General features: G+C 39.4%; 1 protein-coding gene across 3 annotated transcripts in view; it reads right to left on the bottom strand.

Moving 5' to 3' along the window:
- The window catches only part of LOC124362567 (rho GTPase-activating protein 20-like), a 316,435-nt gene that overhangs the window by 93,312 nt on the left and 195,307 nt on the right, over positions 1-27,816 (bottom strand). The gene's annotated exons all lie outside the window — the stretch shown is intronic.

Raw genomic sequence — 27,816 nt, 5'->3', positions numbered from 1 at the left:
CCTTCAAATGAGATGATAATATTAAGAAAATAAAGTTGGGACTTTTTACAGACAAGTCAGTTTGCTGTACCTTATTATCGCTCCACACCAGCATGGCTTCATGGGAGGTCATTCAACTACCACAACCTTCTTGATACGTTGCCAAATAAGCAGTGCCTCAAGGCTTCAAATTCAGCTCTCTGTCGTTTTTTATAAGTGATATAACTGTTGAGATTTTTTCTTTTATAATTTTACATACACGTATTAAGTTATATCAGTAAAGAATAGCACATCGTTTTGCTGATGCATCTCTTAGCCAATTAAAAAAAGTTTTGATTTTGCAGCTTAGAAAGGAATTTTTAAGAGTTAATTTCTTGGAGTATTCAAATGTTGTGTCCATTTCTGCCATAGTTTGTTTATATTTTTTACTTGTAATCTTAAATTTTTCTTTACAAATCTGTCCACATCATATCGTACATTTCAAATCAATGTAAACAGCATCAGCGTAACTAATGCCTTCCAGTTATTACTGATCACGCTATTTATCGCCATAATTAAACAACTATAGTTTCCTACAAACCCGCTAGAAAACGCCTGTAACGGCTTGTCAAGTCAAATCGGCGATTCTCGTTCCGCAATCCAAGTACAAAGCAAAACGCTTAATTACCTCTCACATATTTACCAAAGTCTCGGTAATATTTTATTTGTTCTATATTGGCCTTTTTAAACAATTAATTACAATGCGAATGTTTCTTATCATCGCTACATCAACCTGCTCTACAGTGAAAGGGGGCACCCTACGCCACTCCAGTCTCAACGAAGGTTAGTGCTACTCACGCCAAAATATTCGTTTAAGATTATTTTTACATTTCTTTGATACACTGTACTACTCCTGCGAGTGATCTGGGGCCGTACAGAGTAGGTGGCAGCAGCCCACGCCTGCAGGAATGGGCACGTGAGAAGAACGCGTGCGTGTAAGAGTAGGTACGGCCTTGGTTAGCTCCTTGTTCACGCAATGTGCACTGGGCAGCGCGGCGGGGTCGACGCCATAACTAGAGCGCTAAACATTCGTACCGGCTACCGGTCACCTCTAACCTTGGGTCAGGGTCAACTGTAGCTCTTCCGTCCGGCATCACCCGTACTCTGGATACACTGCAGCACAGAGCATAGAGGAAGTGCTTATCCGCTCAGTCCGAAACATTTATCTGCTATAAACTGTAAAACACTTTAGTAGTGTCCATTTGGGTTTTGAGTTTTAAGTTTTTATCTATGATGAGTTGAATTTTAAGTTTATGGTGAGTTTTAATTTTGTGTCTACGACGTTTCAATTTTGAGTCTATAGCGAGTTTTAATTTTGAGTCTGTGGTGAGTTTTAATTTTGTGTCTATGATGAGTTTTCATTTTGAGTCTACGATAGGGTTTATACTATTATATCAAAGAAGATTAGTCGAAACTCCTATAACAGTATTGCTTTTTGTCATAAAAATAGAATTACCGTTGGAAGAAATATATTTAATATAATTTTTATGTGTTTTTGGTTGACCAAATATTTATTTAATGGCATACTAATTATTGAAGTACTTCATCCTATCTAAATACTGAAGAAAATTCACAATTTATCAAAACACACAAGAGAGATCTCAAATGGTAAGATTGGTCGACAATAACGAGGGATAAACACGTACGGAATGATTCTGATTGAACTGGTACAACGCGAAGTATATGCCCGCTACGGCAGACTGGAAAGCTACTGAACTGGAATGGTAATATGGCGTCAATCAGGCACAACTAGCCAGTTTTTGCGTAACAGCAGCCCAGTAGAAAGCGGGAGGTGCGTAGCTGTAGCGTAGCCGTGTCGTGTGCGTGGCGTATTCATTATACGGGTTATCGGCCGGCGATAGAGGCGCTGCCGTAGCACGGCCCTGCCCCACACCACACATGAGTGAGTGAAAGTGACTCGTGCAGATTCTTAATTCGTGAAAGTCAGATAAACCGGCTCCTCACACATTAATTCTCTTCCGCAATGCTTAACAACGCCGAAGTTGGCCATAAAAGTTGGCTCTATTTGGTCAGGCGAAACGGTTAGATAAACTACACTACTTCAATTATTGAACATCTATAAGCCATAAACAAGCGCATGAGAACTCCCCTCCCCCCAAATTTTACGAGTACGAGTGTAGAACAGTTTCTTTACGAAATATTTAGCACTAGGAGTTGCGTAGCAGACTGTCATAAGAGTACCCTAACCCTTGAAGATATTTCAGTTCAGAAGTAAAACAATTCTAAAAGATAAGTTCTGAAGGATAAATAACTGTTTTCAGTGATCAGGGGAAGTAAATCGTGTAAGCCAGTGTAATGTCTACAGAGGCACAACACTATTAAAAGGTAAGTTAACTCTGATTAAGCTTTATACACCCATTTCAAATATTACTTCTAGATCACTACGAAAACTATGGACAAACATTTTTCTATTTTTATGAGATTGTGGATACTTCTTTCTTCCAGTGCTCGACTCGAGAACATCACTAACAGATTCTAAAATTGCAAGTTTAAATTTTAATTTTGTTATAAATCTTAAATCTATTCTAAGCAGTTATGGTAGGGTTTAAAATGTTTAGTAATTTTTAATATTCTGAATTATATATAACCTACACACGTCTTGATCCAACGGGAAGTAGAGAGCTTCTTATCAACGTTCTTTGACTTGTCATGTAACATAAAAGTCACAATGTTCCGTTACTCAATCGTCTGAAAGAGGTCTCCAAGTGAGACATCACGGGATTTAATCCTCCACCTCCACCTCCACACTCGACGCCGAAGGTTCTCAAGCCCACACGAAAAGCCAGCTGAAACAGTCTACGGCAATCCGATGCTTGGCTAACAACTCCGCAGCGTGGTGAACCCAAAGAGATCGTTGTATGTTGTCACAAGCACTGAACCCAAGAAGTGACAAATTTCTAAGATCCATATCGCCATTCCAGTCACACCTCTACACCTATTGACAATATGCATTGGTTGCACTTGGGACACAGTGAGACTCAAGTGGCGCGTGGCATGCAAACTCAAAGACTGCACAATTCACAGCGGGCAAATAAACCACGGCAGTGGTGGATGGCGTGACCGGACCCCAGTGTGTGAGTGTGCAGTACGTAAGTACCCTGTATCTGTGCGTGACGTATCAGTGGCTGGCTGGTCCCCGTTTCCGTTTCCGCCGTTCCCGTCCACTCCACTAACTGCAGCCTTGTGGACCGTTCCGACTGTTCAATGGCCATTGTTCCTATTACTGTATAATTTGCAGGTCACCTATTCATCGCACGTCAGGATCCACGAGCAAGTTAACAGTTGGCAACACTGTAAAATGAACTACCGATGTTACAAACCATGACGTAACAGTAGTGGCGGTTTCGGTGGCACATTCCTGTAATCGAATGTCAGGACTTGGAGAAGGTGAAGATTACGGAATTGGGTTTACGTCATTATTTAGCATAAAGTTCTCTAAGGACAAAATGTCACCTTTGAAAAGTATGAGGATGCCAGGATCGGAATCTCCATAAATCATTAATTAATTAATAACTGGGAAATAGGTAATTATAATTTAACTTAATGAGAATACCACAAAAATGGTTTTAGTTTTAGAATGTTAATTACTTTTAAAAATATATAATAATATATATGTTACTCATGTTGTTACACATGTTTTTAACATGTGGGTATTTTGAAATTGATACATTACTCTGTGATCATTCACCAATCACCTGATAGTTGCTATATTACTAACACGGACATCCAACTCGACGGTCGTTGTTGCATGATGAAGGAGAACACTCTTATTCTAAACAGTGATGGTAAAAATGTTGGCATTAATAACAGAATATGTATTACAGTCCTGCATTACGTTAGACAGGTTTTCGTGTTTTTCATAACCATTTTTTAATGGTGAGTACACCAAAGAAGTAGTGTATTCTATCATGCGCACTCCACTGGTAACAAGACATTGTGGCATTGACGGGACCGCACACAATGAGGATGGAATACGTGGAAGACATTATAAAGTATATACATATAGGATTGATATCGCTGTAAAAAGCATGGTTTACAACGGTGTTGTTCTCGAAGAGAAACAGTGAAGCATGGTAACAAGACATTGTGGCATTGACGGACCGCACACAATGAGGATGGAATACATGGAAGACATTATAAAGTATAACATATAGGATTGATATCGCTGTAAAAAGCATGGTTTACACGATGTTGTTCTCCAAGAGAAACAGTGAAGCATGGTAACAAGACATTGTGGCATTTGACGGGGACCGCACACAATGAGGATGGAATACATGGAAGACAATTATAAAGTATAGACATATAGGATTGAATATCGCTGTAAAAAGCATGGTTTACACGATGTTGTTCTCCAAGAGAAACAGTGAAGCATGGTAACAAGACATTGTGGCATTGACGGGACCGCACACAATGAGGATGGAATACATGGAAGACATTATAAAGTATAGACATATAGGATTGATATCGCTGTAAAAAGCATGGTTTTACACGGTGTTTTTCTCGAAGAGAAACAGTGAAGCATGGTAACAAGACATTGTGGCATTGACGGGACCGCACACAATGAGGATGGAATACGTGAAGACATTATAAAGTATAGACATATAGGATTGATATCGCTGTAAAAAAGCATGGTTTACACGGTGTTGTTCTCGAAGAGAAACAGTGAAGCATGGTAACAAGACATTGTGGCATTGACGGACCGCACACAATGGGATGGAATACATGGAAGACATTATAAAGTTATAGACATATAGGATTGATATCGCTGTAAAAAGCATGGTTTACACGGTGTTAGTTCTCGAAGAGAAACAGTGAAGCATGGTAACAAGACATTGTGGCATTGACGGGACCGCACACAATGAGGATGGAATACATGGGAAGACATTATAAAGTATAGACATATAGGATTGATATCGCTGTAAAAAAGCATGGTTTACACGGTGTTGTTCTCGAAGAGAAACAGTGAAGCATGGTAACAAGACATTGTGGCATTGACGGGACCGCACACAATGAGGATGGAATACATGGAAGACATTATAAAGTATAACATATAGGATTGATATCGCTGTAAAAACAGCATGGTTTACACGTGTTGTTCTCGAAGAGAACAGTGAAGCATGGTAACAAGACATTGTGGCATTGACGGGACCGCACACAATGAGGATGGAATACGTGGAAGACATTATAAAGTATAGACATAAGGATTGATATCGCTGTAAAAAGCATGGTTTACACGGTGTTGTTCTCGAAGAGAAACAGTGAAGCATGGTAACAAGACATTGTGGCATTGACGGGACCGCACACAATGGGGATGGAATACATGGAAGACATTATAAAGTATAGAGACATATAGGATTGATATCGCTGTAAAAAGCATGGTTTACACGGTGTTGTTCTCGAAGAGAAACAGTGAAGCATGGTAACAAGACATTGTGGCATTGACGGGACCGCACACAATGAGATGGAATACATGGAAGACATTATAAAGTATAGACATATAGGATTGATATCGCTGTAAAAAGCATGGTTTACACGGTGTTGTTCTCGAAGAGAAACAGTGAAGCATGGTAACAAGACATTGTGGCATTGACGGGACCGTACACAATGGGATGGAATACATGGAAGACATTATAAAGTATAGAACATATAGGATTGATATCGCTGTAAAAAGCATGGTTTACACGGTGTTGTTCTCGAAGAGAAACAGTGAAGCATGGTAACAAGACTCCGTGGCATTGACGGGACCCGCACACAATGAGGATGGAATACGTGGAAGACATTATAAAGTATAGACATATAGGATTGATATCGCTGTAAAAAGCATGGTTTACACGGTGTTGTTCTCGAAGAGAAACAGTGAAGCATGGTAACAAGACACCGTGGCATTGACGGGGACCGTACACAATGGGGATGGAATACATGGAAGACATTATAAAGTATAGACAAATAGGATTGATAGCGCTGTAAAAAGCATGGTTTACACGGTGTTGTTCTCGAAGAGAAACAGTGCAGCATGGTAACAAGACACCGTGGCATTGACGGGACCGCACACAATGGGGATGGAATACATGGAAGACATTATAAAGTATATACGTATAGGATTGATATCGCTGTAAAAAGCCATGGTTTACACGGTGTTGTTCTCGAAGAGAAACAGTGCAGCATGGTAACAAGACACCGTGGCATTGACGGGACCGTACACAATGGGGATGGAATACATGGAAGACATTATAAAGTATAGACATATAGGATTGATATCGCTGTAAAAAGCATGGTTTACACGGTGTTGTTCTCGAAGAGAAACAGTGAAGCATGGTAACAAGACACCGTGGCATTGACGGGACCGTACACAATGGGGATGGAATACATGGAAGACATTATAAAGTATAGACATATAGGATTGATATCGCTGTAAAAAGCATGGTTTACACGGTGTTGTTCTCGAAGAGAAACAGTGAAGCATGGTAACAAGACACCGTGGCATTGACGGGACCGTACACAATGGGGATGGAATACATGGAAGACATTATAAAGTATAGACATATAGGATTGATATCGCTGTAAAAAGCATGGTTTACACGGTGTTGTTCTCGAAGAGAAACAGTGCAGCATGGTAACAAGACATTGTGGCATTGACGGGACCGTACACAGATGTATTCTATTAATGCTGAATTTGGAAGGAAAAACACGGAGAACAATTGAGACGATATCAAAACTTTGTGTTGATGTGGATTTGTACAATAAAAGCGATGTCCAGTAAAGAGACCGAGTACAACACTGGCTAAAAATCCTTATCTCTTCTGGTCTCTGCAAGACAACACTGCCAGAAACATAACCAAGGTGCCAATAACGTAACAGGTGACAGCAGTCCTGATCAGTTTCCTGATGTCCTGTCGGGGCGGGAGTGCCCAAGGACCCGTTAAATGTTCGGGTAGAGTGTTGCGAGACGAGCTGCCGACTGGAGGAGCACAGATCAGTCTAACGATGCGGAAAATCGCAGCAAGCAACGAGCAGCAGCGGCGAGCACCGGTAATCAAATAAACCCCGTGGCCGGCCATGCGGTCAGTGACGGCGGGCAGGGTCGACGTGGATGTACCGAGTGTAAAATGTAAATGGGCGAGGCCAGAGATCAGTGCGTGAGTTTCATTAACATAGCATAAGAGATGAGAGTGAGCCAGCCTCTGTACCCCGGGACATCGCTGCCTCGCCGGCCGTGGGTGGAGACGAACCGCTTCAATCATGCTGTCATCGCTCACTTCGACGTGCCGGTGTGGAAACTGTCAAACAGGCCCGAGACTAACTACTGGAATTTACTATGTCAAATCTCCTTCTTGATAATCCGGTTCGTCACGACAGTTGTAGACCAGTCGTGCAAAGTGGATGATGTAAAAAGGTTAGCAAGTTCGGCAGCTATTCTGAGCAAACAATAACTCACATATCGCATGAGAAATCAAGAAAAGTAGTTCAATAACATATCGGCGCTATGTAAGACTAACTTACATTATATTTAATCCGTCAAAACTAATACGTTATATACCATTGACATAATCAGAGTACAAAAATATTGGATAGCACTTGAAAGAACATTGTTTACACGATGTTGTTCTCGAAGAAGAACAGTGAAGCATGGTAACAAGACATCGTGGCATTGACGGGACCGTACACAATGGGGATGGAATACATGGAAGACATTATATAGACATACAGGATATAGACATGGTTTACACGGAAGAGAAACAGTGAAGCATGGTAACAAGACATCGTGGCATTGACGCGACCGTACACAATGGGGATGGAATACATGGAAGACATTACAAAGTATAGACATACAGGATTGATAGCGCTGTAAAAAGCATGGTTTACACGATGTTGTTCTCGAAGAAGAACAGTGAAGCATGGTAACAGAACACCGTGGCATTGACGGGACCGTACACAATGGGGATGGAATACGTGGAAGACATTATAAAGTATAGACATATAGGATTGATAGCGCTGTAAAAAGCATGGTTTACACGATGTTGTTCTCGAAGAGAAACAGTGAAGCATGGTAACAAGACACCGTGGCATTGACGGGACCGTACACAATGGGGATGGAATACATGGAAGACATTATAAAGTATAGACATACAGGATTGATAGCGCTGTAAAAAGCATGGTTTACACGATGTTGTTCTCGAAGAGAAACAGTGAAGCATGGTAACAAGACATTGTGGCATTGACGGGACCGCACACAATGGGGATGGAATACGTGGGAGACATGACAAAGAAACATGTAAATGACTGGAAGTGGCTGGGTGGACACACGCATTGTACAGTACGTCTGTGAGTGACCTGACTGACAAACAATCCTTCTCCGGTGTACGTAGAGAAATCACGGGTAACAATTTCATACAAGTCACAATTTTGTTTCTTTTTTTGTAGATTTTGCCAAAGTTTAGACGAATACCTACTATTAGACCATTACAGATCCTTTTGCACTAAAACGCAGTAAACGTATTATCTAAATAAAGGAAAATAGCAATATTTTCGTAAAATTTACATTTTACTTTGTCGATCATGGAAATGCAAAACTCTTGGTTTTCGGTCCAACCTGAAATATATACGTACATAAAGAAATTCACAACTATCAAGAATTTTTACAGGCCATTTATCAGACAACCTGGGCTATTACTAGTAAAACAGACTTTATGAAGCAGATCAATGGCGACGTAGATATACAAAATTAAGCTTGTAGGAATCTCTACATTACATGACAGGTGGTGTTGTTAACTTAAATAGTCACAGTAACTCACGTATTGTCATGAAGTTATCAAGGAAATGATAAATAAAAGAGCCTTTCAATAATCTTGGCTTTCTGTAAAACACAACAATCTGATTTAGAGCTAATCCAAATGATTACGACAAAAGGACAAATGATGAACAATCAATCACGTTTGCTCTTAGGAGGTTTACGTTTCCTTGTTAGGATCAGGAATGCGATTTCAACTCTCAGTAGCACTACGAACCTTTCAAAGTACACATCCCCATGCGATGGATAACTCATATACATCCAAATACTGAGCAGTAAACCCAGTAAACTCTTGAGCTTAATCTAGAAACCAAAATGACGTCATGTTCAGAGCTCTATAACCTGACTTTTAAACAAACGACAATTAGTATGTTCAATATTTTTTATTGTGATACATCGATCTTTGTATACCACATAACACTCAACTACATGATATTCTTATCGACAAAGCATTTAAACTATCTAAATCAACAAGGTTGTTTGGAAAGTTGGAATATCAACAAATAGTTTCTGCAACATGTGATTTCGTATTCTTTTTAGTTCCTCTCAGCTCATTCGCGTTAATTAGTTCTAATATAATTCCAATATACTAGCTAAAGGCTTAACAACACACAACAAAAATAATAAATCAATAATTCAACTTATAATTTTCTTGCTTAACTTAATTGGCAACAAAAAAGACTTTAACACAATTTAATACGGAAAAGAAAGTGATTTTAGGTCAAATAAACGTTGGAAAGTGGTGAAACCAAAATTATACTTCTATAGTTGTACACGTTATATTTCTCATAGTATAGAAATGATCAATTATAAAAAGTTTTTACTATTTGAGTAGAAATAATTTTATGTAAAACACTTATACTAACAATATTATCATTATAGTTTCAAATTGTCTATTGTGTGAAAATAGAAGAATAGTATTTTTGTTAATTTTAGAAATTACATATAATATTAGTATAATATTAACATATGACGTTCATAGTAAATAATATTACATTATTCGTTTCTAGATGTATGGAAATTATTTCTTTTACACTAAAATATTTGCGGGTTTACATAATTTTCCATCTTTAATATGTCCCTAATAATTACGAACCATTTACGTCAAAGCACGATTAAAAAGATTTAATTATGAAACTGTTTCTTAAGTGAGTTCTATAGTTTATCTTTATATTTATAATTCACGACAGGTTTCTAACTCTTACATCTAAAACTATCAAGGCATTGGCACGACACAGAACTAGACTGTTAGGTTGCGGGGGAAGCGGTTTCCCAGGTACAGTACACTAGCCGAGGCTGTGGTTACCTCCAGGTTCCGGTTTACTGGTCACCGGAGTCACTACAATCTCGTCCTTCACACTTTGCTGTCATATACCACACGTTGAGGAATACATCACTATTGGAGAAACAAGTATAAAATAGGTAGTCCATACAACTCGACTGCTAGTTTGCGGGGGAAGCGGTTTCCCAGGTACAGTACACTAGCCGAGGCTGTGGTTACCTCCAGGTTCCGGTTTACTGGTCACCGGAGTCACTACAATCTCGTCCTTCACACTTTGCTGTCATGTACCACACGTTGAGGAATACATCACTAGTGGAGAAACAAGTATAAAATAGGTAGTCCATACAACTCGACTGCTAGTTTGCGGGGGAAGCGGTTTCCCAGGTACAGTACACTAGCCGAGGCTGTGGTTACCTCCAGGTTCCGGTTTACTGGTCACCGGAGTCACTACAATCTCGTCCTTCACACTTTGCTGTCATATACCACACGTTGAGGAATACTTCAATAGTGGAGAAACAAGTATAAAATAGGTAGTCCATACAACTCGACTGCTAGTTTGCGGGGGAAGCGGTTTCCCAGGTACAGTACACTAGTCGAGGCTGTGGTTACCTCCAGGTTCCGGTTTACTGGTCACCGGAGTCACTACAATCTCGTCCTTCACACTTTGCTGTCATGTCCACACGTTGAGGAATACATCACTATTGGAGAGAGAGGTAGACAATATACATGACTGTTAAGTTGCACTTATTATACTGAAGCCTTGATTATCTGAAGATTGTGTTCACAATTCACAATGGATTGACACTTGAGGGCTAAGAAGAATCTGAGAGCAGGAGCAGCAGCAGCAGGTGAGATGGACTCGTGTAGCCGATTGCTGCTAATATCACAATGTCAGTCAGTGGTCAGCAATGTTACGCGTCAGCAGATCTGCTGATCGAATTCAATTACATCTACAGAGGCGTATTTCGATCTAGATGTGATTTTGTTTATAGTCGTCGATTATGTGTTCGATCCTACCAAGAAAGTGTTTACTTGACGGTTAGTTGACGCGTATCGGCTATGGGCGTACCGACCATTTGTTAGAAGGGACAGATCCCACTCTTCTACAGCAACATTGTTGCATAGGTAGGGGCACAGAAATATTCTATAATCGTGAGGATCCACGTCTGTCCGAACAGATTAGTAACTAAATATCGTGGCAGTTTTAATAAAAAGTGTTATTACTGCGTGCAGGGGGAGGTCGTTCAAGGAAACATTATTTCGAGGAATATTTTAGTCACGGAGTAATCCGAATCAGAATAATCTATTCACACAGTGGAACACACATGGTTCTTGTGCAATTTACACCAGAATAGAGTCAATGAGTAGAAGACCCAACTGAACAGAACTGTTTATAATAGAGCATACCTTCTAAATACCAAACAGAATACACTGTTGTACACTGTTGTTAAAGACATACGTTTTAAAATAGTTCTACTGATTAGAAAACGTCCACTACCGGTCTAATGTAGACACGGTTACCACGAGACCCTCCTTCTCGATGAAGATGTCCTTACATCCTTTTTAAATTTACATAAATTAGATTAGATTTTGAAGTGTGTTTTGGACCAAAATATAAAACTGTGTGTTTGAAAAGCTTGACCCCTGAGGCTGTCTGAAATTAAGTTATTTCTGCACCGTGTGTAATAAACGGCGGGGGGGGGGTTATGTCTATGTAAAAAAGTGCCAGTACACCATGCTAAATCGTTTAGAACGGTATCAAAGACACGACATTTAATGTACTGTTCATAGCGCAATAACGCCGGTAATAAAACTAGTCTTGTCGATCAGATGAGATGAGGAGGGGGGGATATGGCGATAAAGAAGAGACAAGTCGGCTATGGGCGAGTTCAGCGACCCTGTGGAGGAATGTGTAATTACGTGCACATTGACTGGTATATGGAGTAATGACGTCACGAGGTACAGCAGATTACAGTATATTGGAGCACAGCATGATCTATCTAAGTAACAGGACCTAGCGCTCGTGCCAGGCTGAGTGTACCACTACCGGTACATTCAGTAGTCGAAAACAGCACAAGAGAACTCAAACCGAAAATACGTTGAAGACTAAAGCCTATGAAGGGAGGAAACTAATCTTCAAAGCGACAAAAGATAGTTCACTCTCTTAAGATTACTTACGCAGTCACGAAACTGTAAAAAAAGTAAAGCTCCCAACGAAACGATAGCTTAATAGGAGTCCTTTCAATTAACCAACCCTCACCGCTTCTTGCATAGATCTGAACGCCTTGTAGCTATGTCTAGATTTAAGAATTTGTTATTTGTATAGCTGACATAACTTCGTTCAAATTTCAGTAGTTCACAAGAGAGAAATATATTAATCATAACTATTTTTAATGACTCATTTTGTGTAAGGAATATCTTAATTGTAACACTTCTTAGATGAGTCGAGTTTCGAATTTTGAGTTCTTTTATATACAAATAAAAGAATATTTTAAAACATTTTTCACAAAAACTTAGCCTTAAACATTCGCAAAACTGTTGATTTACTTTTATTACTAAAGGACTTATCAGCAGGAAGGGAGAGATTTCTGGTTCTTTCTCTGTACATTACTCACCATTGTGCTACATGCTTTGCTGTTTACATCTCACATTGTTAACGCATTCTCGATCTGTTATTGCTAAAAAAACCATTACCTCAGTGGATAGCTTCTGTTAATTACTTGGTCAGATTTACCCTTGTGTTAAATACTGCGGGTTTGACAGACCACGAAACTGCTGATTTAGAACCCTTACGAGACTTCAAAAACTGTAAAACCGTACTGATAAAATATATCTTAAACTGAAGTATCAGGTACATACGAGTAGTTCACGTATGTGCACTATAATTGCACTAACCATCCCGTGGTTATGCTCAATAAGGGGGATAGTACAACAGTAGATGCGCCATTTCCTACACAATAAATCTACATTTAAATCAAATATTATTTTCCTACTATGTAGACAGTATCCAGGAAGTACACCAGTCATAGTGCCCTAACAACCCCTCTGATGGCTAGACAGTTTCAGGTAAACGTGCGTCATGAGAGCAGCCCATTCACAAGGTTTAATTTAAGACATCCTATTTCCTACCCTTACTTAATAAAAATACTACACCTTATCATCATTCTTTAAAATAATGAATATGAATTAAGTACTTCTAACTGCACACTTTTAATAACGTACCTGAACACATCCCCACAAATTAAACTCTACGAATAACATCCAAACGAAGACGGTTTCACATAATGCCTTCGCATTGAAATGGTTCCATAAAATAAATACAAGAGGTTTGATAAAGAAACCTTTATTACGAAAGCACAAAACCAATGTAAATACAACCCTAGGGGTTTGATAGCCTGGGTTATTTTCTAAGCGCTTGCGAAGCTCATCACTCGAGATGCTGCAAATATTTTATTCCTATCTGTCTGTCTATCTGCAAGGTAACTTGAGATCAACCTGACCTAGGCTTGACATTTTGAATAAAGCTTAATTTCTATATACATTATGCCGAGTTTGATGATGTTTCGATGCATGTTACTCCTTGAGATTTGGCTGAGCTAAAGCGAACATTTTTACATCGGTCTATGGGGTCACAATGATGGCAACGAGAAAATAAATAAATTTGTAAAGAAACTGAGTACAATCATAATATTATATAACAGGATAATCTTCACATCACTTGGTGACTTGGTATGCACACGTCGTTAAGTAAACACTGCTATGAAACCCAACTTAAGACATGGATACCAAGTAGACATAGAAATTAATGGAGTTAACGACTCGAAACACAGCAACTCTCTAAGAAAGGGAAAGGAGACGCTCTTGAGGCGATGATACAAAGCAAGGACACGTCGTCTATGATTCTGGGATAGGATAGGTGGCCGTGGCTAATGACCACCAATTAATGATCATTTACTACAAATCTATATTTCCATTAGTTTTCCTCATTTCTGTTGTAGGATAGTTTATAATATATTCAAAACTTTACCACTGTCGGCTTCTTTATTTAATAATTAATTTTTTGCGTCTTCAGCAATTATGAACAGTTATAAGAAGCAAAGTCTCTACCGCAAATGCCTAAAAGTATCCATACTGAAGGTTTGAAATGTTGTGAATTGTTACCTTAACAACCAAATTATGGAAGGAATAAAGCGGGCAGCAATTGGTCATCGTCTATATTATCTGTTCCAAATCGATATCACAGGTCCTATTATACCAGAAACCAGCAACATCACTCCTACTCAATGAGTCGTAGCAAGAACGTATTAACTACCAGGAGTTGAGCAATGTAACTGTATAAAATGCCGCAAGAGGACGAGGGGGGAGGGGGAAGCAGGTGAGTATCATAGCCAGATACAATATCATGTGGGCAACAATGAACTCAGCTGAGCAGAGAGAGGTGAGGCGAGACAGCTGTGTCGCGGTCCAGAGCCAGGTGCAGCCCCGCGCATGCGCCGACACCTGCCTCCTCCCTCACAGTGTTACACGCGTGCGCCGCGCCGTACATCCCCTCCCCACCCTACGTCTCGCCTGCCTACTGTCCTCACACCTATTTGTCGGCATGAAAAAAAACTTATTTTAACCCTAAATTGAAATTATGGTAAAGGCTTAACTTAAAACTCGTCTTTCCTGCACTTTGCAACCTTTTTCAAACAATTAAAAAATATACAAAGCATAAATGATCAGACAACACAAACCTTTTTTTAACAAATGGTTTTGATTTTACAAAACAAGGTTTTCAAATAAAATAAAACTTAGTTTGTATTTTTACGTGAAATTTTCCAACATCCACCCTTCTTTGCATAAAACAAATGACATTTTTAAAACATCGAAAATACAAGATGACCAAAATGGGGAATTCGTATGTTTATATTTTTATTTAAAAAACAGTTTGCTTGAAAACTATTTTAAAGTAAAATTGCAAACATGATAAACTGCAAAAAGTTACATAATTAGAGCGTTTTAACTTGAGTTAACATTTATTTATCTTCCTTAATCTAAGCTCATTACAAAAACTTGATGCGTTCATTTCTGCAGTTTTTTACAGGTCTAACCATTTGATTACAGTTTTCTTTATTAGTTGCTGTTCTATGGCACTTTTTTATAATGCTTCTGAATGTTTGTATGGATTTTTATATTATTCTGTGTGATTTTTCGATGTTTAATAAATTAGTTTTCTCATTATTCGCTTACATTTGTTCCTGGTTGAGTTAAATACGTCAAACCCCGTTTTGCGAGCCTCAACGGGTTCATCCTGAAGACGTGTCCATAAAATTGCACTCTTCTTTTCCTGAAAACGCCCCTTATGATTTGTGATGACGATTTTTTCTCCATATCCCATCTTTAGTTGTTGGGCCAAATATGTGTTCAGAATTGTTTACTCTTGCATTTTCTTTTTTTTTATTTCCGCATACCTGAGCATTAGTGTCTGTGGAAAAATACTATATTTCAATGCCTTAGCTTCACAATGATTAGCATTGCATTTTATTTGTATTTATATCTATCAAGTTAAACAACAACTTGAAACTTGAACTTGTAAGCTTGGTGTCAGATCAGATGAAACCAAGCTTACAAGAATGTTACAAAAAATAATAAAAAGTAAATTGATGTTGGCCGTAAATGTTTAATATTCCCTTATTTCAAACGTTGTAAACTTTCAATTATGGTCGTCGTTTAAAAAGCATTTAAGACAGGATTCTTCAATATATTTAGTGTATTCTCATTTTTCGATTGATACAAAAAACTTAGTGATTTATCATTTTTAGTCAAATTTTTCAACGTGTTTGCATCATCGACTACTCTTTTTACTGTATTAACCGACTGCGGTATTCGATACACAAGACTTTAGAGTGTTATAGAGTTATTAACATTTTAAATTGAATTGAAGTAAGCCTTCCTTTAAACGTTTCTGAGTAAAACACATCTCGAAAACTGAGGAGTCAATTTATAATAAAGAATACATTTCAATTAAACCTACTTTATACATCAATTCTTGACACACCTCTATACGGTATGGTCTTGTTTACATTAGTGATTTCGGCTCAGTTTTATTGGCATGTTTTAGAGAAATGTGTCCCAATTAATAAAAACATATTAGTTTTATATCGCACTGTGCAAATTATTCGAAAAATGTTCCGTGAAACGTACGTTGGCTTTGAAAAGGATGAATGATTTGAAAGATATAAATCAAATTGTGCAAAAGAAGTGTTCGGATAAGAGGTCAAATTAAAAGAAGAGACACTCATGGTACATCTGTTATGTTATTAACAAAATGTTTTAATACTATTTTCAATCTTGTTTCTCTAAAGTTTGCAAATAAGAGACTCATCACAACCTGCTCAATTAAAGTAGCAGACTACTGCTAAGTCAAAGTTAGTAAGTGTATCATACTGTTGTATATACTATATATTATTTGTATATACTAGTAATGTAACAACGAAGAGTTACAAAAATTGTATAGCTCAAAAATAACTTATTTGAAAAACAGCAGTTAATTGTTTTACTTTGAATTGGGCCCATTACATTTATTTTAAATTTAGACTTATTCTATATCCCTCAGTATTGTGTGCTCTTCAGTTAGATCCGTCCTTCTCAGTAAAGTAATATTTACACGTAAGGATAGCGTGTTTCCATAATGATTCTGCAGCACGATATGATTAAAATCACTTTACGGTTTCACTTCCGTCCAATTCAAGTATAATTGAATTACAGTAGCAAAATATAACCAAGCAATTACGACGCCAAAATTCAATAGACTTTCTCCCTGAGGCAAACCTTCAGGGAGCTGTTGATGTAATAAATAACCTATCAGCGGCTTATGCAAATGACTAGGAATATAAACATGTTAGAGGTTTAATTGCGTACAGTTCCCAAGGTCGTAGCGTGCGTAGTTTATCAACTGAGCAGGAACGTCGGGAAGAAGTGGAGCGGTAGGAAGCGGGTCAGCCATAGCAGAGTTCGGAGCGTAGGCGATGTAAATTTCAGATGTTGAAATTACGCATTAGAAGTATGCCGTGCCAAAACGGGCTGATTTGTGACGCGATAAGTTGGAAGCAATTAAACTCAATTATGCATACATTAAAGCACCTGTAGAGAGCTGCAGGTCCTTGTAACCAATAGAACCTGTCTGAGTGTGAGGTAACAGTTCGGTTGACGGTGAACGACTCTGCTAGCAGCTCCTCTTGCGGACACCGCCGCTCCGTGCAGCATCAATACTGGAGCTGGACTATAGCGTTCTTGTACCATTGGGTTTGTTTATCCTAATAACATTATAAACGCGAAAGTGCCTTTTTCGTTTGTTTTGTTTTCACGCGTAAATAAACCGGGTTAGCAGTTGTACTGAAATTTTACATTAACATTTTTACGGTTCTTGGGATGAATATAGGCGTATTCGTATTTCGAAAATACCTCCAGGCTACGCCCCACTGGTCTTTAAAGCACAGGAAAATCTCATCTTAGTTTCTAAAGTTGTGTAATATTAATTCAATGGGCCTGTCAAGTGTAATCAACTGTTCTGTGTAAACACTGTTTGTTATTTTCACTTTGTTTACACGTATAGTGTGTAAATTGTCAAAAGAGTAACCATAATCTTCAAGTCGATTTAGATTTCAGCGATTAGGTAAGTACTAATGTACCTTAGAAAATATACTAAAACATAAAAATGTCAACACTTGACTCCGAAGACTCCCTTTGAAGCAGTCCACAAGAACTATGCTAGATAAAGTTTCACTGGGCTGTTTTTTGAACTCATGTACCGTCATCTCCAGCTCTAAATGTTCTAAAATATAAAAAACCTTTACTATAAATTTAAAGACGGGTATAAAATCCATTTAGTTATCTTATGACAGAAGTACACTTCTCTGATCTGTGATATATATTTTCTTGATCGGGAAATAAATCAAAATCGACAATGGAACAAAACATACTAAGAAAGAAGTAAATTACAATTACCATACATACAGGCAAACTCAACATAGGATGTCGGAAATATAATTCACTCATATCAGAAGTCCTCAACAGGTATATATAACTCACTTAAACCAAAAGTGCGCATACAGGTAGAAAACCTACGAAATTCCGTGCGAAGCCGCGGGTAACTGCTAGTTAAAGAATATTCCTCTCTAAGACGCCAATCACGGAGGTAAGGAAGAAGGCAGACTGGATTTGTGATCCGTGTTAGGCACGTTACATTCAAAATCAAAGTTTAGGCCTATGTAGAACAGTGTGGTATTATATTGAATTGAGTTCTAAGACGTACAGTCCAGACACAGTTTGAGACCCCTATTTATATATACCGTTTTAATTCATCAGTGTAAAAATCGACGTTTAGAATCGAAATATTATTGGTCACATTCTACATGATATTTTGGTACTGTAGGCGGTAGTAAACTAATGAGAATAGTAAGTAGTCTAAACAAAAACCCTACACTGCTCGTAGCGTCCTGGTACGGTAAACAGTACCGTAAAAGGGCGTGGGCGTTTAATGCCAGTACAAGAGCGGCGATACAGGAAATGAGCAGTTATTATATGATACATCAAACCACCAGTTTTCTCTAGACTCCCTTAATTCGATCAAATTGCAGTACGACGCCGTCCCACGTTATACAATAAATGCCGAGACCTGATTCAGTGATGCAGTTTCACTTGCCAGCTTTTAGTAGGCGTTGCTAATAGGTCTATTTATTATCTGCTACAAGTTATGATGTTGTAGTTGAGAAGTCTACTTCTGAAAAGCCAAACTACGTATTACCAAACGAATTTTAACGAACCCGACTCGGATAACCTATCATTCCCACCCTCCGGACGACAGTTATTGATACGCTGTTCTTCGACCTTGAAAAATTCAAAAGAGATTGTAAAGTGATTCAGGAGCTGCGATTTTTGCGGAGTCCGAATCAGAGGAATAAAGGCCCACCCGTATTTACACGAAACTCGATCCATCCAAGTATTGGACGAATATTAAAAGGCCTGACAAGGTCGCCAAGATCACTATTCATGTGTGTCGCACCTTCAGTCATCCTACACATACCAGACATTTCGGTGATGGCAGGCCCACAACAAGAAAGCAACATACTTAGATATGTCGTGTAGCCTCTATCTCCAAATTAACGTGCCATGCACACATTTGTTCAGGTACAAAACTGTAAAGTGTTAGACTAGGAAATAGTTAAGCACAAATATCTCTCACAGAAACAAGAACACCTCTTGTTGTACTATTCCTCTCGAGCATTGCGTCACATTGACAATTGACTAGCTAAACAATACCAGTCTATAACGTCTTGTAAAGAAATATGTAGCGATTTGGGTTAACAGCGCAGAGAATTCGAGAGAATTCGTTGATCCTATGTTTATGGACAATATTATGGTAATATCACACTACACTACACGTATTATGGATACTAACGTACTTAAGAAGGGCCCAGCACGGCGTCCGTAAATCAATGTCTCATCTGCACGGCAAGACAAAAAAAATCCAAAGAAATATTCAGGTTTTCTGTTCCAATAAAAACCAAAAGATGCCATGACAGATATGGTGGATTTAGTTGGGAAAAGAGAATTAATAAGAACAAAATATAGTCGCACTTGTCATAAATTAACGCAGTATTTGTTCCTCGATGTGCAAATTTACCCACAGGATGAGCAGACATCTCATGAGAAGTGCATACACAAAGCTTTGTGTTTAAGTGACTAAATCAAGCACGTTTCTACCTCTGTAAATACGATGTATTATAAGGACTTTGAACTAATGAATTGAGGAGTATTTATAACTGTGTATATTTAACGTTAAACACACCTATTTATTTATTTCATGTTTGCACTTGACATTGACAGTCCATCACGAAGAGAAGACATTTTTATGTTAAACCATATGCTTTATAAAAACAACATTAATATGAAAAAAAAAACAATGTTATTTATCCAAACCGATATGAAAAATTATCGTCTAATTGAAACAGTGAGTTATCACATAACTTTATTTTAATACCAATTTCAGGTAATGGACACGACATGATCCTGTTCATTTAAAGATCAGAGATCCTGTTTAATGGCGTCAGAGGGTAAACATTTTTTTGGCAACTGTAACTTTTGGCTATTCAGTTTAATTTATTGACAGACTTATTTATTCTTAGTTAGCTTACCATTTGTCAAATTTTGTCAACATAGCATATTTTTCAGTGAAATACCTAAAGTTTGGTCCATTTACACATAAAAAATACACGACCATAGGTAAACTTTAATTTAAATGTATTAACCCACATTATCCCACTGGCACGGATATGGGACACCCTGCTATGGTGTATTAATCGATTTATTATTTGTATTAACATATTACATACACTATTAACGACGCTAAAAATGGATGTAGTCTCATGCATTTGAACATCATACCAAGTAGGAGCACGCCACAACAGTACGCCACAACAGTACACCACACCAGTACACCACACCAGTACACCACAACAGTACACCACATCAGTACGTCACAACAGTACACCACATCAGTACGTCACAACAGTACACCACATCAGTATGCCACAACAGTACACCACACCAGTACGCCACAACAGTACACCACATCAGTACGTAACAACAGTACACCACATCAGTACGCCACAACAGTACACCACATCAGTACGTCACAACAGTACACCACATCAGTACGTCACAACAGTACACCACATCAGTACGCCACAACAGTACACCACATCAGTACGCCACAACAGTACGCCACACCAGTACGTCACAACAGTACACCACACCAGTACGCCACAACAGTACACCACATCAGTACGCCACAACAGTACACCACACCAGTACGCCACAACAGTACACCACATCAGTACGTCACAACAGTACACCACATCAGTACGCCACACCAGTACGCCACAACAGTACACCACACCAGTACGCCACAACAGTACACCACATCAGTACGTCACAACAGTACGCCACACCAGTACGTCACAACAGTACACCACATCAGTACGTCACAACAGTACACCACATCAGTACGCCACAACAGTACACCACACCAGTACGCCACAACAGTACGCCACACCAGTACGCCACAACAGTACACCACATCAGTACGTCACAACAGTACACCACATCAGTACGTCACAACAGTACACCACATCAGTACGCCACAACAGTACACCACATCAGTACGCCACACCAGTACGCCACAACAATACGCCACACCAGTACGCCACAACAGTACACCACACCAGTACGCCACAACAGTACACCACATCAGTACGTCCACAACAGTACACCACATCAGTACGTCACAACAGTACACCACATCAGTACGCCACAACAGTACACCACATCAGTACGTCACAACAGTACACCACATCAGTACGTCACAACAGTACACCACATCAGTACGCCACAACAGTACGCCACACCAGTACACCACACCAGTACGCCACACCAGTACGCCACACCAGTACGCCACACCAGTACGCCACAACAGTACGTCACAACAGTACGCCACACCAGTACGCCACAACAGTACGCAACACCAGTACGCCACACCAGTACGCCACAACAGTACACCACACCAGTACGCCACGTGTAGCGTAACACGTTTCACTGAGGCTTCATGAAGAGTTTCAGTTCTATAACTCATTTATCCTAGAGATATCCTGCATAAATATAGAGAGAAACATAGCTACAATCGTACAGAAAATAAATTGACACAAATGTTACGCTCAGCCAAATTCCAAATTCTCTGTCATATTCCACTCTACTCTAGAAGTATTGTGTTCAATCAAAATTTTAAAATTTCGGATAAAAATTTTCTGGGATATATTGCCACATGATAAATGCACCTTTTTGTTCGTTGTGTTAAATTTCATTTTAGATAGTTAGGGTAGGTACTAAAACACAAGAGTGCGCTGAAACCTAATCTTACCACTTGTTTTTAACATTTGATTTCGCTCTATTATTTTCTTCTCTACTGTCTGCAAAATTTTTCTATTTTCACATTGCCACCATGGTTACCCATAAGACGAATGTAGAAATATTATTTAACGCTCAGCCAAATTCTATGGAGTGACCAGCACCATCATCGAACTCAGAGTTCCTCAAATAGAAATAAAGCACAATTAAAAGGCTATACATAAGTTAGTTTACGATATATTGTGCGGACGGACAATACAACCCACAGACAAAAATTAATTTTTTCCGGCCCTACAAGTCATAGGCTTCGCTAATGCTCAGCTAATAACATTTATAGGATAAACGATTTCATTGATTAGACTAAAAGCACCTAATGAACTAAACTGAATTTCATTTCACGAGATTCCGATTATTTAGAAGTTTATAAATACGTTAAGCATTTATACTTTTACAGGCACATTTTCATCAGTGAACACGAAAATTCAGGGGAGAAACCACTTTAGTTCTGGATAGATTTTTATCGATTTGTCTAATGGCGTTGCCAACATGATGGTTAAGGAGGCAACCCCACATGAGGTCTCATAATTTATAATTAACACAACACGTGATCGTTGGTTTTTACTGGGGTTGTACCAATGTCTATATGTACAAATCCTGGTAAATCAGATTTTTCCCGTATGCGGTCAAGAATCAAACAGAAGGCACGTTCAGCCACCTGTGGGACGAATGTGTACGAGCACAATGTCAGCAATACGTTTGTATATGACGTGACACGACACGAGTACAGGCAGAGATGTAGAAGGAGGTTACTGATGACCGGTCGGACGGGCGAGGAAGACGGGAGACTGGAGAGGAGCAGGGGTTGTTGCGTCACCCAGTGACCTACAGCCATAGCGCATCGGCACTTGACACGGCGCGCGGCCATCTCCGGCAGGAAAGTGAATCCATTATTGTACATTACCTAACTGCAAAGGGCATCGTGCAAACACAGGGCATGGGAACTGAGAGAGAGAGAGAGGAGAGGCAACTCCCACGAACCTTGCTGCAGATGCATCGCCACTCCTCACTAAATTAATTTTCTTGCTCAGGGCTACCGACAAACTACTAAAAGCACTTTTTGAAATACAAAATCAATTTTTTTTCTTCACAATCAATCAAAAGTTTGAACACTTACGTGACCATTACATTATGTGCTGCAACACGTCATCTAGGCACTCAGAACACATGTACTGTATTACATTAATTTATCAGAAATTCTTTCAGTGATGATTATGCAAATTTTATTTTAAATCAATTTCAAAGAAAGAAATAGTAGCTTTTTCTTCTATATCTAAGTTTTGTAAATTGCAAAATACATGTAACATACCTTACCACACACCCTTTTAAATACGCTCAATCCATTTGGACTTGGAAAATAAATGTTAAATAGCATTCAAACCAAAGCGAATAAAACAAGACGTGAACGGACTGAGATTTACAGCGCATAATGAAACAGATAGCCGCCATATTGAGGGAGTACCAGCTACGAATTCATCTTGACAACATAATGTAAAACCTTTTCTAACCTAAGTATTACTAGGCCTACATATTTTAAAAGCTAAATGCCCCACATTCAATCTTTTATATTTAAGTATTTACAACAATATATTACCGATCTATTACTGTGTAATAATAAGTATTTTTTACACAAGTGGTGTGAACATTACAGCAGGAGGACTGTAACCCCTTAGAGCCAGCAGCCCGGGCCAGTATTAGATTCTTAGATTCAAGCACACTACAAGAGTTTACACCATGTACCAAAAACTGTTGCCAATTCAATACAAATTGTGATAGAAGTAGCTTTAGACGTGGTAATACTTTACGTTTCAGTAATTGTTCACAGCACTTCACTAGAGATCTAACGTTTCAAGATCTGCTGTCAATGAATAGAAAATTATAGTTTTCAAAGAGACAGAATGGATTGTGTAGATTACATAATCTCTTTTGATTATCTTTGAATACGATTATATGAAATAGTGTTCATTATAAACTTAATCTAGTGCCACATTGAGGAAATCTAAACACTGCGGATCTACGAACGCCTAATGAGTAACGATATAAAGCGGGGTAATGCTAGCTATCAATAACACGGGCCGTAGCAAGTGTACCAAAAAGGTCAAAAGGATAACTCTGTACAGAAAAAAAAACAAATATAAATATATCCGCCTGCTCGATTGCTCCGATTGTAACTGTGACTGGCCGCCCAGAAAACGTGTACAAGAAGCCGAAAGCCAGAAGCGATGACATCGGCACTCGCCTCTGCCCGCAGTCGGGGTGGGGAATTAACGGGACATTCAAATTCAACAAGACAGCGCGCCGTACCGCATGGGGCACAAAAAAGGGTCGGAAATGAGAAACACAAACAGAGATGGTCCGTGTGCACAGCCGGCACGGCACGAGACGCGTAATGACAGCAAAGAATGCGGCAATTAGGCGACAGGGGCGGGAGCGGCGGTCGGGTCAAATATACCAGTACATGTATCGTGGTGTGGCGGGGCGGGTATGATATTACCAGTACATGTGTTGCGGAGTGGCGGGGCGGTTATGATATACCAGTACATGTATCGCAGATTGGTTGCGTTTGTACAAGGCAGAGACGCGGAAGCTCCACAATGGCCCTCTGTGTCCAGCAGTCCAGCACACATGCCCGTCTGTAGCTGGAGCCTCCAGCAGTCCAGTGAGCCGGCGCGTTATGAAATGTGTTTGGTTCAACAGCCGCGCTGCGCTGGGCCGTCATATGATTGGCCTACATTGCTGAGCGTTGCCTCGACCTTATTACCGCAACAATGTGAGAGGTATTAGAATCAGCTGATAATCGACTCGTTTGACCTCCCCCCCCTCCCCCCGCTACCAAATAACCCCTGGGTCCATATTTCAGCATAGTCACGAAAAGCGACCTTTTCTCGATGGTGGTACCAATTTAATATTACTTCATAACGATCGAGTAGCCAAACTGAGTTGGCTTTTAAAACTGTTTGATGTGGAAAATATGTGATTAAAGAGCAATGTAAAAGTCATTACGATCGTATAACAATCCTGTTAAAATCCCATAATACAGTGCCAAGACACCTCTAACCTCATCGAGATAAGTAAGTAGGAGAATGAAATAAAATGTGCTAGACCTGTGATAGTTCTCATCGTGGTAGATTCATATTCGACCTTAAGGCATACTGTAAATACAACATTTACAACAAGTGGGAAAGGTTGATTTAATGTGAATTTTGAGTTTAGCTTTAGTTCACCTTCCCCTTAGTGCAGCGTCTGAAATCTCTTCACCTAGACTATACTCTATTTTGTAGTCTAGGTGTCTCTGATATCGAAACGATGCAAGGAGTTTGCCTTGCCGCTGACCCTTTTTCGATCTCTTCAGACGAACGTGACTCCAGATTTCAGGAGTCAAGTCTGCGACAGCGTCAATTTCATGCGCTCCACTGAGGAAGGTGAACTGTAGCAAAACTTAACATTCACAAAATGTCTTTACTGAGTAAAGAGGATTGCATACGACAGTAATTTGTTTCCATTGTTAGTCCTAGTACGATGTATGCCGATACCATTCATAAATATTTGTTGCTCACATTGCTTTTCAAATGTAAATTGTTTCATCCCAACAGTTAATTCCTAGAATCGCCGTCGCCGCCTCCAGTGGATACGTTGAATTTTCTAATAATCGATAGCTATGTTTTGAACCACGATTGAGTTAGTCAATAGAACCCTTTTGAAAATCTGAATATGTCTATATACAGTAAACTTAGTATGAATGGAAATAACATTGAAGAGAAAAGCAATTTGTGATGTGGTGAATGAAGCAATTATCACAGTAGTGGAAGGCTCGGAGAAGTTAACGAGTGGTTGCGCCACGCTCAGCGCCACGCCAGTCTTGGGCTGCAGGAAATGAGCGATTTGTTCCTAGCTGCAAGAAGGTTAACGTAATCACCTGTTTACAGATTGTCATTATCATTACCGGCAGCGACTCAAGCGCAATCAGTTCCAGGAACATGTCAGGAGAGTGTGAGACCGTAAGCTCAACTGTGTCACTCACAGCCGGAACTCACCGACACCCACATGAGTATACCATGACATCTGAGCAGAGTGTTAGTAGGTGAGTGCAACTGTGTCACTCACAGCCGGAACTCACCGACACCCACATGAGTATACCATGACATCTGAGCAGAGTGTTAGTAGGTGAGTGCAACTGTGTCACTCACAGCCGGAACTCACCGATACCCACATGAGTATACCATGACATCTAAGCAGAGTATTAGTAGGTGAGTGCAATTGGGTCACTCACAGCCGGAACTCACCGACACCCACATGAGTATACCATGACATCTGAGCAGAGTGTTAGTAGGTGAGTGCAACTGTGTCACTCACAGCCGGAACTCACCGACACCCACCTGAGTATACCATGACATCTAAGCAGAGTGTTAGTAGGTGAGCGCAACTGTGTCACTCACAGCCGGAACTCACCGACACCCACATGAGTATACCATGACATCTAAGCAGAGTGTTAGTAGGTGAGTGCAACTGTGTCACTCACAGCCGGAACTCACCGACACCCACATGAGTATACCATGACATCTAAGCAGAGTATTAGTAGGTGAGTGCAATTGGGTCACTCACAGCCGGAACTCACCGACACCCACATGAGTATACCATGACATCTGAGCAGAGTGTTAGTAGGTGAGTGCAACTGTGTCACTCAAGGCCGGATTGGTGAAACACCCACTACACCTACATGTTTATACCATATCTCAACAGAGTGAGACGGTGACCGCAACTGTTCTACTCATCGCCGGAGCCGACACTCATTACGCTCATACGTATGTTTCTACCACGCCGTTTCACCACAGTGTAAGTAGGTGAGCGCAAATGTGTCACTCTCTGCCGGAACTTACTGATAGTCAATAGGGCATTAATAATAATAGTAATAATATCGTTATTGAATTTTCTTATAATGTAACATCAATTCGCAACTGTCAAATCAAATAAAATTTGTAAGAACCCAAATGTACCTACACATGTTGGTAAAAATTACATCGCTTACATTTAATTCCACAATCGTCACACAAACCTTTATCTAACATCTTTCAAAAGTTCTAGGCTCACCAACGATATTAAACGCTTTTTAAACCAAAAAGCGTCTGAATAAGATTTTAACTGGATATTGTTATGTTGGAATTTTCATACGAGTACTTCCATTGAGCCTGTTGATTAGATTAAAACAAACCTCTAGCGGCAGATGTTTTAATGATAGCAGGCTGTGGTCCTGGAATTGAAAGTTATCACTGCCCCTGTATCATAATGTGAACATGCTTGCCATGAACCAAATTACATCTTGATCGGCAGTTCAGTGAATCTACAAGAATACAGATCAGAGGCTATAACACCAGCTCCCTGAAAGTTTTCCTGGGCACTGAATCTCACAGCCTTTTCCTAAAGCCTGGAAAACGAGGCTGCCATTTTGTTTTTTGGTAGAATTTCCTCGTAGTCTCACCGCATAGGTAAAATGTGAGTATATTAGACCATATAATTAGATTTCTTAGATTTGTTGGAAAATAGGGTACATATACCGCAGATAAATGTAGCGTAGACGTTATCAATACGATCATTCCAGGTCAGTCTTCTCATCAAGGATATCCCAAGATAGTTTCTTCTTAAAGGACATTATTGAAAAATACGGCAGATCACAGATAGTTGATGTTGATTACGTTAAATTTTGACT

This window comes from Homalodisca vitripennis, chromosome 5 (assembly GCF_021130785.1).
Source record: "Homalodisca vitripennis isolate AUS2020 chromosome 5, UT_GWSS_2.1, whole genome shotgun sequence".
Classification (NCBI taxonomy): domain Eukaryota; kingdom Metazoa; phylum Arthropoda; class Insecta; order Hemiptera; family Cicadellidae; genus Homalodisca; species Homalodisca vitripennis.
The sequence above is the reverse complement of the archived record's forward strand: the minus strand, read 5'-3'. Positions and strand labels throughout refer to the sequence as shown.